The sequence below is a fragment of the Dendrobates tinctorius genome, unplaced genomic scaffold (genome assembly GCF_039654945.1).
Source record: "Dendrobates tinctorius isolate UK_male_01 unplaced genomic scaffold, ASM3965494v1 ptg000158l, whole genome shotgun sequence".
In the NCBI taxonomy this organism is placed as follows: domain Eukaryota; kingdom Metazoa; phylum Chordata; class Amphibia; order Anura; family Dendrobatidae; genus Dendrobates; species Dendrobates tinctorius.
Window position 1 is genome coordinate 10,424,313 of NW_027361825.1, and position 14,639 is coordinate 10,438,951.

Here is a 14,639-nt window from a genome sequence, read left to right on the forward strand (position 1 = left end):
GAGAGGGGAAGAGCAATGGGAATGTGGAAGTCTCCCATGATGAGGGTGGGGATGTCACAGGAGAGATAGTGTGGAATCCAGGTGGCAAAGTAATCCAGAAACTGATGGGAGGGGCCCGGAGGACGATACATCACTGCATCTTGCATGGAGAAGGGGATGTAGAGTCTGACAGCATGCACCTCGAAAGAAGGGAAGACAAGTGAGGGTACTTGAGGGATAACCTGAAAGGTACATTTGGGTGACAGGAGCAGACCAACGCCTCCATCTGCTCTGTTTTCTGATCTTGGGGTATGAGAGAAGTGTAGTCCACCATATGAAAGAGTAGCAGCAGCGGTGGTGTCTGACTGCTGGATACAGGTTTCTGTTATGAAAGAGTCACCGTAGGAGGCAGACACAAAAATAGAAGCTACGTCCAGAAAATTAGAGAAGTTGGCAACTATCAGATTGCAGACCCCTGAACCTATCAACACAACTAGCAGTAGCCGTGGGGGGTTCCTACGGTGCCCTAGACCCCTCGATCACAGCCGGAGAGCTAAATAGCCTAAAGACAGAAAAGGAAATCTAAACTGCCCCAGAGCAGACCCCAAAGTAAAAGGCAGCCCCCAACATATAATGACGGTGAAGCAAGATGAAAAAACACTCACACAGATAGAAAGATAGGCTGAGCAAACGATGGGGCCCAAGCTAACAAAACAGGACAGGAAAGGAAGGTTGCTGTCTGCAACCTGCCACAACCCTATCAAAGACATAAGCCAACAAGCTGATATAGAAAAAGACCCTGAAGCAGCTAGGCTTCAAAAACTATATCAGCACTCAGGAATTTTCAGAAGACAGCGCTAAAGGAATTCAGCTCACCCCAGCAGGGAATGGCAGAAATCCAGAAAAACAAAGCAAAGCAAAGTCAAAGCACAAATGCAAAAGGCCTAGCAGAAAACTTAGCTTTAGAAGAGCAGGAATTCAGACTGGTCTCCAAGGATCCCACAGAGAAATCACCCGCAGGGCAGAAGGGCGTTGGCAGCCTTATATCCAGTCAGTAACTCCACTCAGCCAGTCATCATCATTAGGCTCAGGTGTTTGATAATCTTTCTTTACCAGAAGAGGGAGTTCATCGGGCCTCAGTAGTGAAGGGGAAAATGAACTCACAACAGTACCTCCCCCTTGAGGAGCGGTCACCGAACCCTCAACCACGCCACCAGGGCGATCAGGGTGAGCCCGATGAAAGGCACGCACCAATCTTTTGGCATGAATATCAGAGGCAGAGACCCAGGAATTATCCTCCTGACCATAACCCTTTCACTTAACCAAATACTGGAGTCTCCGTCTAGCCAGACGGGAATCCAGTACTTTCTCTACCTCATATTCCATGTTACCTTCAACCAATACAGGGTCTGGAGGTGCCACCCCCGGAACAACAGGTTCAACAAACCTCTTCAACAAAGGCTTATGGAACACATTATGGATTTTAAATGTGACAGGAAGAGCCAAACGAAAATAGACCGGATTAATAATCTCCAAAATCTTGTAAGGTCCAATAAATCTAGGCTTAAACTTAGGAGAAGCCACCTTCATAGCAATATTTTTTGATGATAACCACACCATATCACCAACCTTAAACTGGGGACCAATGGTCCTATGTCAGTTGGAAAACCGCTGGGCCTTTTCCTGGGAGAGAGATAACTTATCCACCACTTGGTGCCAGATCTGGTGCATTCTCTCCACCACAGTGTCAACACCTGGGCAGGCAGAGGGCTCCACGTGCCCTGAAGAAAATCGAGGATGAAACCCAAAGTTACAAAAAAAAGGTGACATCAAAGTGGCAGAACTAGCTCCATTATTTAAAGCAAATTCGGCCAAGGGCAAAAATGAAACCCAATCATCCTGATCAGCAGAAATAAAACATCTCAAATATGACTCCAAGGTCTGGTTTGTTCTCTCTGTCTGCCCATTGGTCTGAGGGTGACAAGCAGAGGAGAAGGACAACTGAATTCCCAGCTTGGAACAGAAAGTTCTCCAAAATCTAGACACAAACTGAACTCCTCTGTCAGATACAATGTTCTCAGGAATCCCGTGCAAGCGAACCACCTGTTGCAAAAACAGGGGCACCAACTCAGAGAAAGACGACAACTTAGGGAGTGGTACAAGATGAACCATCTTAGAGAACCTATCACAAATCACCCAAATAACAGTCATCCTTTGAGAGACAGGCATATCAGAGATGAAATCCATTGAAATATGGGTCCATGGCCTCTTGGGGACAGGCAAAGGCATCAACAACCCACTAGAGCGAGAACACGATTTAGACCGGGAGCACGTCCCACAGGACTGCACAAAATTCCTGACATCACGAGACAAGGAGGGCCACCAAAAAGACCGACTCACCAGATCTCTAGTACCAAAAATACCTGGATGACCAGCCAAAGCAGAGCAATGAACTTCAGACATCACTCTCTTCTTCCACTGGTCAGGAACATACAACTTTCCACTGGGACAACGCTCAGGTTTGTCCTCCTGGAACTCTTCCAGAGCACGTCTCAAATCGGGCGAGATGGCAGAAAGAACTACCCCTTCGCCTAAGATGGTAGCAGGCTTGGTCATCACAGGAGAATCAGCAAAGAAGCTCCTAGAGAGGGTGTCTGCCTTGACATTCTTAGTTCCAGGAAGAAAAGAAACCACAAAATCAAAACGTGTAAAAAACAAGGCCCACCTAGCCTGTCTAGGGTTCAAGCGATTAGCCGACTCTAGGTAAATCATATTCTTGTGGTCAGTGAGGACCACGACTTGATGCTTAGCTCCCTCCAACCAATGTCTCCACTCCTCAAATGCCCATTTCATGGCCAACAGTTCCCGATTCCCCACATCATAGTTACGTTCAGATGGAGAGAACTTTCGGGAAAAGAAAGCACAGGGATTCATTTTAGATGTTACAGGATCCTTTTGGGACAAAACAGCTCCTGCACCAATCTCAGAAGCATCCACCTCTACCTGGAACGGAAGTGAGACATCAGGTTGCCGCAAAACCGGGGCGGAGGTGAATCTTCGCTTCAGCTCCTGAAAGGAAGAAACAGCCTCCGGAGACCAATTTAACACATCAGCACCTTTCTTAGTCAAATCAGTCAATGGCTTGGCAATACTAGAAAATTTTGCTATAAATTTCCGATAAAAATTAGCAAAACCCAAAAACTTCTGGAGGGCCTTCAAAGAAGTGGGCTGAACCCAATCGTAAATGGCCTGTACCTTGGCCGGGTCCATTTCAATAGTTGACGGAGACAAAATAAATTCTAAAAAAGAAATCCTCTGTACTCCAAAAAGGCATTTAGATCCTTTGACATACAGGGAATTCTCCCTCAAGATCCGGAACACAGTCCGAATATGTTCCACATGAGAATCCCAATCCTTGGAGAAGATCAAAATATCATCCAGATAGATAATCAAAAATTTATCGACAAAATCTCGGAAAATATTGTTCATGAAGCACTGGAAGACAGAAGGGGCATTAGTGAGCCCAAAAGGCATCACCAGGTACTCAAAATGTCCCTCCGGAGTATTAAACGCCGTCTTCCATTCATCCCCATGCTTAATGCGAATAAGATTATACGCCCCCTGAGGTCAAGCTTGGTAAACCAGCAAGCACCTTTAACTCTAGAGAATAGATCCGAAATCAGGGGTAACGGATACTGATATTTAGCAGTAATTTTGTTGAGGGCACGATAATCTATACAAGGTCTTAATGATCCATCCTTTTTGGCTACAAAAAAAAAACGGCACCTAAGGGTGACGAGGATGGTCTAATATGACTCTTCTTCAACGCCTGCTTAATATAGGATCGCATAGCCTCGTGCTCGGGTACAGATAAATTGAAGAGCCGACCCTTGGGAAATTTACACCCCGGACTCATTCTCACTAAATACATCATAAAAGTCCGCCAAATAATCAGGAACATCATGCGACTGAGGAGAGGTGGAAAACACCGGAGCCTCACTAAAGGCACATCGACAACCCCAACTCACCACAGACACAGATTTCCAATCCAAAACTGGATTATTAACTTGTAACCAGGGAAACCCCAGAACAATAGTATCATGCAGATTATGCAACACCAAAAATCTGCAATTTTCTTGATGGTCTGGGGCGACCCGCATTACCACCTGGGTCCAAAACTGAGGTTTATTTTTAGCCAAAGGAGTATCATCAATCCCCCTCAAAGGGATAGGCGTCTGCATAGGTGTCATCGGAAATCCCTAACGTTTAGCAAAATCCAAGTCCATTAGGTTTAGGGCTGCTCCCGAATCCACAAAAGCCTTGGCGGAAAATGTGGACAGGGAGCAGATCAGAGTAATAGCCAAAAGAAACTTAGGTTGAACACCACCAACAGAAAACGTGTGTGCAAAGCGTTTCTCTCGTTTAGGACAGACAGAAATAATATGCGAGGCATCTCCACAGAAAAAACACAACTTATTACGCCTTCTGAACTCCTGACGCTGCTCTCTGGACAAAACTCTATCACATTGCATAGGTTCAGACATTTGTTCAACAGGTGGCAACACCTCTCGTGCAGTTTTGCGTTCGCGCAAACGCCGATCAACCTGAATGGCTAATGACATAAAATCGTCAAGACCAGAGGGAACAGGAAATCCCACCATAGTATCTTTTACGGCTTCTGACAAACCCTTCCGAAAGAGAGCAGCCAAGGCATTATCATTCCAGGTAGTAAGTACCGCCCACTTTCGGAATTTTTGACAGTACAATTCTGCAGAATCTCGACCCTGGTTCAATGCCAGCAGGGTCTTTTCAGCCTGATCAATGGCATTAGGTTCATCATACAACAACCCCAAGGCTTGAAAAAATGCGTTCACATTAGTCAGAATAGGATCATCTGGTTTCAAAGAAAACGCCCAATCCTGGGGATCGCCACGCAGCAAAGAGATGACAATTTTAACCTGCTGCGCGGAGCTCCCTGACGAGTTAGGCTTCAAGGCAAAAAATAATTTACAATTATTTTTGAAATTCAAAAATTTAGATCGATCCCCAAAAAATACATCAGGTGTAGGAATCTTTGGTTCAGCAGCATGTGAATGAGCAAGGTAGGCGGAAATTCCCCGCACTTCCGCAGCGAGCTGCTCCACACGATCAGACAATTGCTTTATCTCCATTGAGAGAAAAAAAAATCCCCCTATGGCCTCAGAGATATAGAGGAAAAAATATACACACTTTTTTTTTTTTTATAATTCTTTCCTGCTATTGAGTACCCTAGGATCTGCGGTATGGCGGGTGATTCTGTTATGAAAGAGTCACCGTAGGAGGCAGACACAAAAATAGAAGCTACGTCCAGAAAACCAGAGAAGTTGGCAACTATCAGATTGCAGACCCCTAAACCTATCAACACAACTAGCAGTAGCCGTGGGGGGTTCCTACGGTGCCCTAGACCCCTCGATCACAGCCGGAGAGCTAAATAGCCTAAAGACAGAAAAGGAAATCTAAACTGCCCCAGAGCAGACCCCAAAGTAAAAGGCAGCCCCCAACATATAATGACGGTGAAGCAAGATGAAAAAACACTCACACAGATAGAAAGATAGGCTGAGCAAACGATGGGGCCCAACAAAACAGGACAGGAAAGGAAGGTTGCTGTCTGCAATCTGCCAAAACCCTATCAAAGACATAAGCCAACAAGCTGATATGGAAAAAGACCCTGAAGCAGCTAGGCTTCAAAAACTGTATCAGCACTCAGGAATTTTCAGAAGACAGAGCTAAAGGAATTCAGCTCACCCCAGCAGGGAATGGCAGAAATCCAGAAAACAAAGCAAAACAAAGTCAAAGCACAAATGCAAAAGGCCTAGCAGAAAACTTAGCTTTAGAAGAGCAGTAATTCAGACTGGTCTCCAAAGATCCCACAGAGAAATCACCCGCAGGGCAGAAGGGCGTTGGCAGCCTTATATCCAGTCAGTAACTCCACTCAGCCAGTCATCATCATTAGGCTCAGGTGCTTGATAATCAGGCTCACTACCTTTCTTTACCAGAAGAGGGAGTTCATCGGGCCTCAGTAGTGAAGGGGAAAATGAACTCACAACAGGTTTCAGTAAGAGCCAGAAGGTTAAGAGAATCAGAAAGGAAGAAGTCATGGATGAAGGAGAGTTTATTACACACTGAGAGAGAATTCCAAAGGGCACAATTAAAAGAGATATAAGGCATACAAGTAATATTAATAAGATTAGAGGAGTTTCTGAGTGTAGCAGTTGAGGGGTTCGACTTACTATGACATGGGGGGCCGGGGTTGGGAGAGATGTCTAGGAGAAAGAGAATAAAAAGAGTGAGCAGATGGTTAAGTGATTTGTGAGCGCGTCTCATGTATTGATGGTGCGAATGAATGGATCTGTGCTGTTTAGCAATGTGAAAAGAGCGTGAGTGCTATACATAGGAGAGAAAAGGACAGAGGGGCCGATGTGGATGGATTGTAAAAAGTAAATGCAAGGGCGGTGGATGTGAGTGAATGCAGCAGCCAGGATATAAATTATAACAATGCATATGGTATATATACTGCTCAAAAAAATAAAGGGAACACTATTCCATTTGCAACAGGCCATTTGTGTTCCCTTTATTTCTTTAGCAGCATATTTGTGGCAATCCAAATGTACAGGGAATAGGTTTATTTATTTATTTGTCTAACCTGTCTCTTGCCCTGTCTAACTGCCATGTTATAACTGCCAGTACTTTGATCAAATGTACTTTGATTAAATGTACATAAATGCCCCCCTGCATAAATGTTTCCCCAGACTATGTCTGAATATATAGGAGACCAGTTCTAAGATCTCTTACTTTTTTTTTCTCTCGTTAGCAATCAATCAAACTGAGTTGAGACAGCAGGACACAATAAATGTAGTGAGCAGATAAACAAGTGTCCAGGCCTAAATGGATCATAAACCACTTTGAATATTACTTGACCTCATAGCATAAGGGGACAAGCAGAGTAAGTTGATATAACTATAAACCATTATATATGCTTCTAAGATGAATAACATAGGTAGGACACATGCAGGATTCAGGGAAGTAGCATGAAATAGTTAAATACCATTATATGTGCTGCTAAGATGAATAACATAGGTAGGACACATGCAGGATTCAGTGAAGTAGCTTGAAGTAGTTAAGTACCTGTATGAAGAAAATAGAGATGCATGTTAGGGTCCCGTTTCACAGAGCAACGCACCAGCGATCCCGACAACGATACGACCTGGTAAGGATCGCTGGTGCATTGTCACACAGCAGCTATTCTGAACGATTCCAGCCTGCGTCCCTGAGTTCTGCATCGCCAACGAGGTCGCTCATCGGCGTCAAACACAGCGATACATGCTGGCCAGCGGGATGCCGATGATGAAAAAATGGCCCAGGACATTCGAGCATGATCAGCAATATCCAGCTAGGGGGCGGTCGCCGCTATGTGTCACATCTAGCGAGATCGCAGGCGAGATCACTGTTGCATTACAAATCGGTGACGCATTAGCGATCTCGTTAGCGATCTCACTATGTGAGACGGGGCCTTTAGATTCAGACATGTTATTATATGTACACAAATGCCCCCCTGTTCTACTCTACATACCTCTCGAGCTATTAGCCTACAATCATCTATCTATCATTTTGTATTATCTATCTATATATCTATATATACATACTGTATATATATTATCTATATATCATCTATGTATCTTTTATAAATTATCTATCTATCTTTTTTCTGTCTATTATCTATTATCTATCTGTCATCTATTATCTATCTATCTATTATCTGCCTATCTAATATCTATCTATTAACTATCTATTGTAGGGATTTGCTCTGGTAGGCAGTGGCGGGGCCGCAGTAATGAGTCAATACGCAGGCTTAGTCCAAACTTCAGTGGTTTAATGACACTTTAAACAGTAAGTAGCAAAAAGTAAGGGGAAAAAACACAAACATGCTCCAACTTGGAAAACCACTGGTCTCAGACTCACCCTTGCACGGTCTTAACTAAGCGGCTGCCTGGTGCCATTCCCAGGGTTGCTATGAGTCTAGTCACAAAACCTTTGCAGCAGGTGTAGTCCAATATAACAAGTTCAGGCTAACTCCAGCCTTGCTCCTCACAGCTTGCACACACAGACCATCTGCCAAAACAACAAACTCCTTTACATAGCCCATAACCACACCCACAGGTGAGGTAACCATCACATGGGCTGATCACGTGATCGTGACATCACTGCAGGTCCTCAATCTTAGGGAAAATCACGGCCAAATTTTATCCTGCTGGGAGAAATATATCTTCCATCCAGCACTACACCCTTTGCTGCACCACACTATCTATCTATTATCTATCTATTCTCTGTCTATCTACAGGGTGGGCCATTTATATGAATACATCTGGATGGGCCATTTATAAAGTAGGATCCAAAATGGCCGACTTCAAAATGGCCACCTTGATCACCACCCATCTTGAAAAGTTTTCCCCCTCCCATATACTAATGTGCCACAAACAGGAAGTTGATATCACCAACCATTCCCATTTTATTTAGGTGTATCCATATAAATGGCCCACCCTGTATTATGTATCTCTTATCTATCTATTATGTTTCTATTATTTATTTGTAGCTATTATTTATTATCTATCTATTATCTATCTATTTCCTTTTGGAAGTGCATTGAGCAGCAGGGTGGTGTGCTGGTAAAAGGGAAAAAAAAAACTTTTAAATCTTCTGCCTGAGCGAGTGTGAACGAGCTGAGTGTGACCTGAGCGTAAGTGCGAACTGTGGTAAGTGTGTGACTTGTGATTCAGTGAAGAGGTATTTGGAAAACCCTTAACAAATACCTGTGTGAGTTGCTGAATTGTGGGTTGCTGAGTGCTTTCTACTTGTTCAATTCTTGGGGGGCTTTTTTAACCTATTTTTTATCTCTACAGGGTTAATCTCTTATTTTACTCTCTGTGTTTATAAGGGGTAACTATATGGCATTTAAATCTTGAGGTGTAACTATATTCACAAGAGGTTAATTAAGGGTGGGAGTTCATAATTAAGGGTTTATAAGGGGCAGCTGGTTGGGGCTCAACTCCTTTTGGAAGTGCATTGTGCAGCAGGGTGGTGTGCTGGTAAAAGGGAAAAAAAAACTCTTTTAAATCTTCTGCCTGAGCAAGTGTGAATGAGCTGAGTGTGACCTGAGTGTAAGTGCAAACTGTGGTAAGTGTGTGACTTGTGATTCAGTGACTTTGGATTCAGGGAGTTTCCAAGGGAGGTATTACTGAATTGCTGTTATATTTTATTAATACTTTTTATTTTATTTTTGCTTATCTTTTCTGTCTGGTGCAATCCCCATTAGGATGTGCTCCACTATTGCCAATGCCATCCAGTGCACGTCTTGCCGCATGTATGAAATCCTTGAACAGCCGGTCAAGGGTGCAAACTGCTGTGCGAGATGTGAGCACGTTGTGCATTTGGAAGCCCAGATACTGGATCTAAATGTGCAGCTGGCAACACTGAGATCCATAGACAATATGGAAAGGAGTCTTCTGCTCACTGAGCAAACGCTCAATGGGATAGATGAGGGGGGGGACGCTAGGTTGGAGCTGCAGGACAATGAAACCGCTAGCTGGGTGACAGTTAGAAGGCGGGGTAAAGAGAAGAGCACCAGGGAGGCTAGTCCTGATCTGGCACACCCCAATAAGTTTGCTAAGTTGGTAAATGAGGGGAGTGTTAGTGCAGGAGTAGCACTACTGCAGCAAGACATGTCCTCTGAAAGCCGGAGGAGTGTCTGCTTCAGTAAGGGGGGAAATAGGAGAACAGGGCAGGCCAGACAGGTGCTGGTAGTGGGAGACTCAATTATTAGGGGAACAGATAGGGCAATCTGTCACAAAGACAGGGATCGTCGAACGGTGTGCTGCCTACCTGGCGCGCGAGTCCGACACATCGCTGATCGGGTTGACAGATTACTGGGAGGGGCTGGTGAGGATCCAGCGGTCATGGTGCACATTGGCACAAATGACAAAGCTAGAGGTAGGTGGAAGGTCCTTAAAGATGATTTCAGGGAATTAGGCTGTAAGCTTAAAGCAAGGACCTCCAAGGTGGTATTTTCTGAAATACTTCCTGTACCACGTGCCACGCCAGAGAGGCAACGGGAGATTAGGGAGGTTAATAAGTGGCTCAGGAATTGGTGTAGCAAGGAGGGGTTTGGGTTCCTGGAGAACTGGGCCAACTTCTCAGTTGGTTACAGGTTCTAGGCTAGGGATGGGCTGCACCTCAATGGGGAGGGTGCAGTTGTGCTCGGGGAGAAAATGGCTAGAAGGTTGGAGGAGTGTTTAAACTAGGGACGGGGGGGAGGGTATTCTTTTTATAGGAGGGGAAGACAGTGTGGATAAAGACCTGGGCACAAATAATGAAATTGGGGTGGGGTTAGAACAGTTAATAATTTAAGAAAGAATAGAGGTACAGAGGGATACATGAAGTGCATGTATACTAATGCCAGAAGCATCGCCAACAAAATGGAGGAATTGGAGTTAATGTTGTTGGAACATAATTATGGCATAGTGGGGATATCTGAGACATGGCTTGATGAGAGCCATGACTGGGCGGTTAGTTTGCAGGGCTATAGTCTGTTCAGAAATGACAGTACAAATAAGCGAGGGGGAGGCGTGTGTTTATATGTAAAATCATCCTTAAAACCCATCCTGCGTGATAATATATATGAATCTAATGAAAATCTAGAGTCCCTGTGGGTAGAGATAAGGGGAGGGGGGAAAAATAATAAATTACTGATAGGGGTTTGATAAGTCTCCAAAAATAATGGAAGCAACAGAGAATATCCTCATAACGCAAATAGATGAAGCGGCGACTCAAGGAGAAGTCATTATTATGGGGGACTTCAACTACCCTGAAATACATTGGGGAACCGAAACCTGCAGTTCCAGCAAAGGTAATAGGTTTTTGACAACTATGAGAGACAATTACCTTTCACAACTGGTTCAGGACCCAACAAGAGGGGGGGCACTGCTAGACCTAATATCAACCAACAGGCCAGACCGCATATCAAATGTAAGGGTTGGGGGTCACTTGGGTAATAGTGATCACAAAATAATAAGTTTTCATGTATCCGTTAATAAGATGTGTAGTAGAGGGGTTACAAGGACACTAAACTTCAGGAAGGCAAATTTCCAACGGATGAGAGATGATCTTGGTGAAATTAACTGGGACGACATCCTGAGACATAAAAATACACAAAGAAAACGGGAGACGTTTATTAGCATCCTGAATAGGACCTGTGCACAATATATACCATATGGGAATAAACATGCTAGAATTAGGAGGAGACCACTATGGTTAAATAGAGATGTAAGGGGTGCAATAAGTGACAAAAATAAAGCATTTAGAGAATTAAAGCAAGTAGGTAGTATTGAGGCATTAAATAAATATACAAAAATTAAATAAATTCTGTAAAAAGCAAATCAAAATAGCAAAGATTGAGACAGAGAGACTCATTGCCAGAGAAAGTAAAAATAATTCCAAAATATTATTTAACTACATAAATAGTAAGAAGCTAAAAAATAATAGTGTTGGCCCCCTTAAAAATAGTCTGGGTGAAATGGTGGATGAGGATGAGGAAAAAGCCAATATGCTAAATGACTTTTTTCCAACAGTATTTACACAAGAAAATCCCATGACGGATAACGTGATCAGGGATAAAAATTCTCTATTAAATGTCACCTGCTTAACCCATCAGGAAGTACGGCGGCGTCTAAAAATCACTAAAATTGACAAATCCCTGGGCCCGGATGGGATACACCCCCGAGTACTGCAGGAATTAAGCACAGTCATAGATAGACCATTATTTTTAATCTTTAAAGATTCCATAATAACAGGGTCTGTACCACAGGACTGGCATATAGCAAATGTGGTGCCAATATTCAAAAAGGGGACAAAAACTGAACTTGGAAATTATAGGCCAATAAGTTTAACCTCAACTGTAGGTAAAATCCTGGAGGGTTTTCTAAGAGATACTATACTGGAGTATCTGGAGAAGAATAACCTCATGACCCAATATCAACATGGGTTTACGAGGGACCGTTCCTGTCAGACTAATCTGATAAGCTTTTATGAAGAGGTAAGTTCCGGACTGGACCAAGGGAATGCAGTGGACGTGGTGTGCATGGACTTTTCAAAAGCTTTTGATACAGTGCCACACAAAAGGTTGATATATAAAATGAGAACAATGGGGATAGGGGAAAATATGTGTAGGTGGGTTAAGAGCTGGCTCAGGGATAGGAAACAAAGGGTGATTATTAGTGGAGCACACTCGGACTGGGTCACGGTTACCAGTGGGGTACCACAGGGGTCAGTTTTGGGCCCGCTTCTTTTTAACATATTTATTAATGACCTTGTAGGGGGCATAGAGAGTAGAATTTCAATATTTGCAGATGACACGAAACTCTGCAGGGTAATCAATACAGAGGAGGACAATTTTATATTACAGGAGGATTTATGTAAACTAGAAGCTTGGGCTGATAAATGGCAAATGAGCTTTAATGGGGATAAATGTAAGGTCATGCACTTGGGTAGAACAAACAAGATGTATAATTATGTGCTTAATTGTAAAACTCTGGGCAAAACTGTCACTGGGTGTATGGGTGGACGACAAACTCACATTTAGTGGCCAGTGTCAGGCAGCTGCTCCAAAGGCAAATAAAATAATGGGATACATTAAAAGAGGCATAGATGCTCATGAGGAAAACATAATTTTACCTCTATATAAGTCACTAGTGCGACCACACGTAGAATACTGTGTACAGTGCTGGTCTCCGGTGTATAAGAAAGACATAGCTGAACTGGAGCGGGTGCAGAGAAGAGCGACCAAGGTTATTTGGGAACTGGGAGGTCTGCAATACCAAGGCAGGTTATTACACTTGGGGTTATTTAGTTTGGAAAATCGAAGGCTTAGGGGTGATCTTATTACAATGTATAAATATATGAGGGGACAGTACAAAGACCTTTCTAATGATCTTTTTACTCTTAGGCCTGTGACGGGGACAAGGGGGCATCCTCTACGTCTGGAGGAAAGAAGGTTTAAGCATACTCACAGACGCGGATTCTTTACTGTAAGAGCAGTGAGACTATGGAACTCTCTGCCATGTGATGTTGTAATGAGTGATTCCCTAATAAAATGTAAGAAGGGACTGGATGTCTTTCTTGAAAAGTATAATATTACAGGGTATATACACTAGTTTCCTTAATATTGCGTTGATCCAGGGAGCTAGTCTGATTGCCGTATGTGGAGTCGGGAAGGAATTTTTTTCCCCAATGTGAAGCTTACTGTTTGCCACATGGGGTTTTTTTGCCTTCCTCTGGATCAACATGTTAGGGCAAGTTAGGACAGGATATGGGTTGAACTAGATGGACTTAAAGTCTTCCTTCAACCTTAATAACTATGTTACTATGTATTTATTATCTATCTATCTATTTATCTATCTATTATCTGTCTATCCCTTATCTATAGCAGAACAGCACAAAATAAGTCAAAGATGAGTGCATGGCCTCCCAGACAACTATCCCATTGTGAAGTTTTTGCTGATTTTGTTTCTTGTAGGTTTTGTATGCTTTATGGCCAATATGAACATGCGTTTATGTGCGGCATATATACCAACTCAAACCAAGCTCTATTTTTGTGTTTTTTCTATAATTAAATTACTCTTTGCTTGTAAATCATGTTAAAGCAAACCTGTCACCAGTTTTGGCCAATGAAATAAGGCCACCACTTTTCAGGGCTGATATACAGCATTCTATAATGCTGTATATCTGCCCCCTAGCTGACCTGTAAGACAAGAAAAATAACTTTATTATACTCACCTGCGGGGTGGTCCGGTTCAAGGGGGTTGCAGGTCTTGTTCAGGCGGCTTCCATCTTTTTACGATCCCTGTACTCCTGCTTGTTTCGTGTGGATGACGCGTCCCATCGTCATTCACACAGTCTCCTCGGCACAGCACTCCTGCGCAGGCGTACTTCTCTGCCCTGTTGAGGGCAGAGCAAAGTACTGCAGTGCACAGGTGCCGGAAAAGGTCAAACAGCCCCGGCGCATGCACACTGCAGGACTTTGCTCTGCCCTCAGAGCAGAGAAGTACACCTGCTCAGGAGCGCTGTGCCGAGGAGACTGTGTGGATGATGCAGGGATGTGTCATCCACACAAAGCAAGCAGGAGGACGGCGATCGTAAGAAGATGTGAAGTGCCGGAGCAAGACACCCCTCAGACTGCATCGCCCCACAAGTGAGTATACTAAAAGGTATTTTTCCTGTCTTACAGGTCAGGTTGGGGTCAGATATACAGCATTATAGAATACAGTATATCAGGCCTGAAAGGTAGTGGCTTTATTTCATATTGGCCAAAACTGATGACAGGTTCACTTTAATGAAACTTTTATTGTAATAGGCGGTACTGCTGCTATATATACTCCTCACTTGTATTGGTATATTGCTTGAGAAAGGTTGTTTACAGCCGAAACATTGCCACACTAGATGAGCTAATAAAATCCCCCTTTTCACCTTCATTTTATGGAGTGCTGCCTCCTGTTCTTATATGATATCTATCTATCTTTCCCATCACCATTCTTCATTTCCATGTCAACAATTCCCATGTATTTACAGTTAGG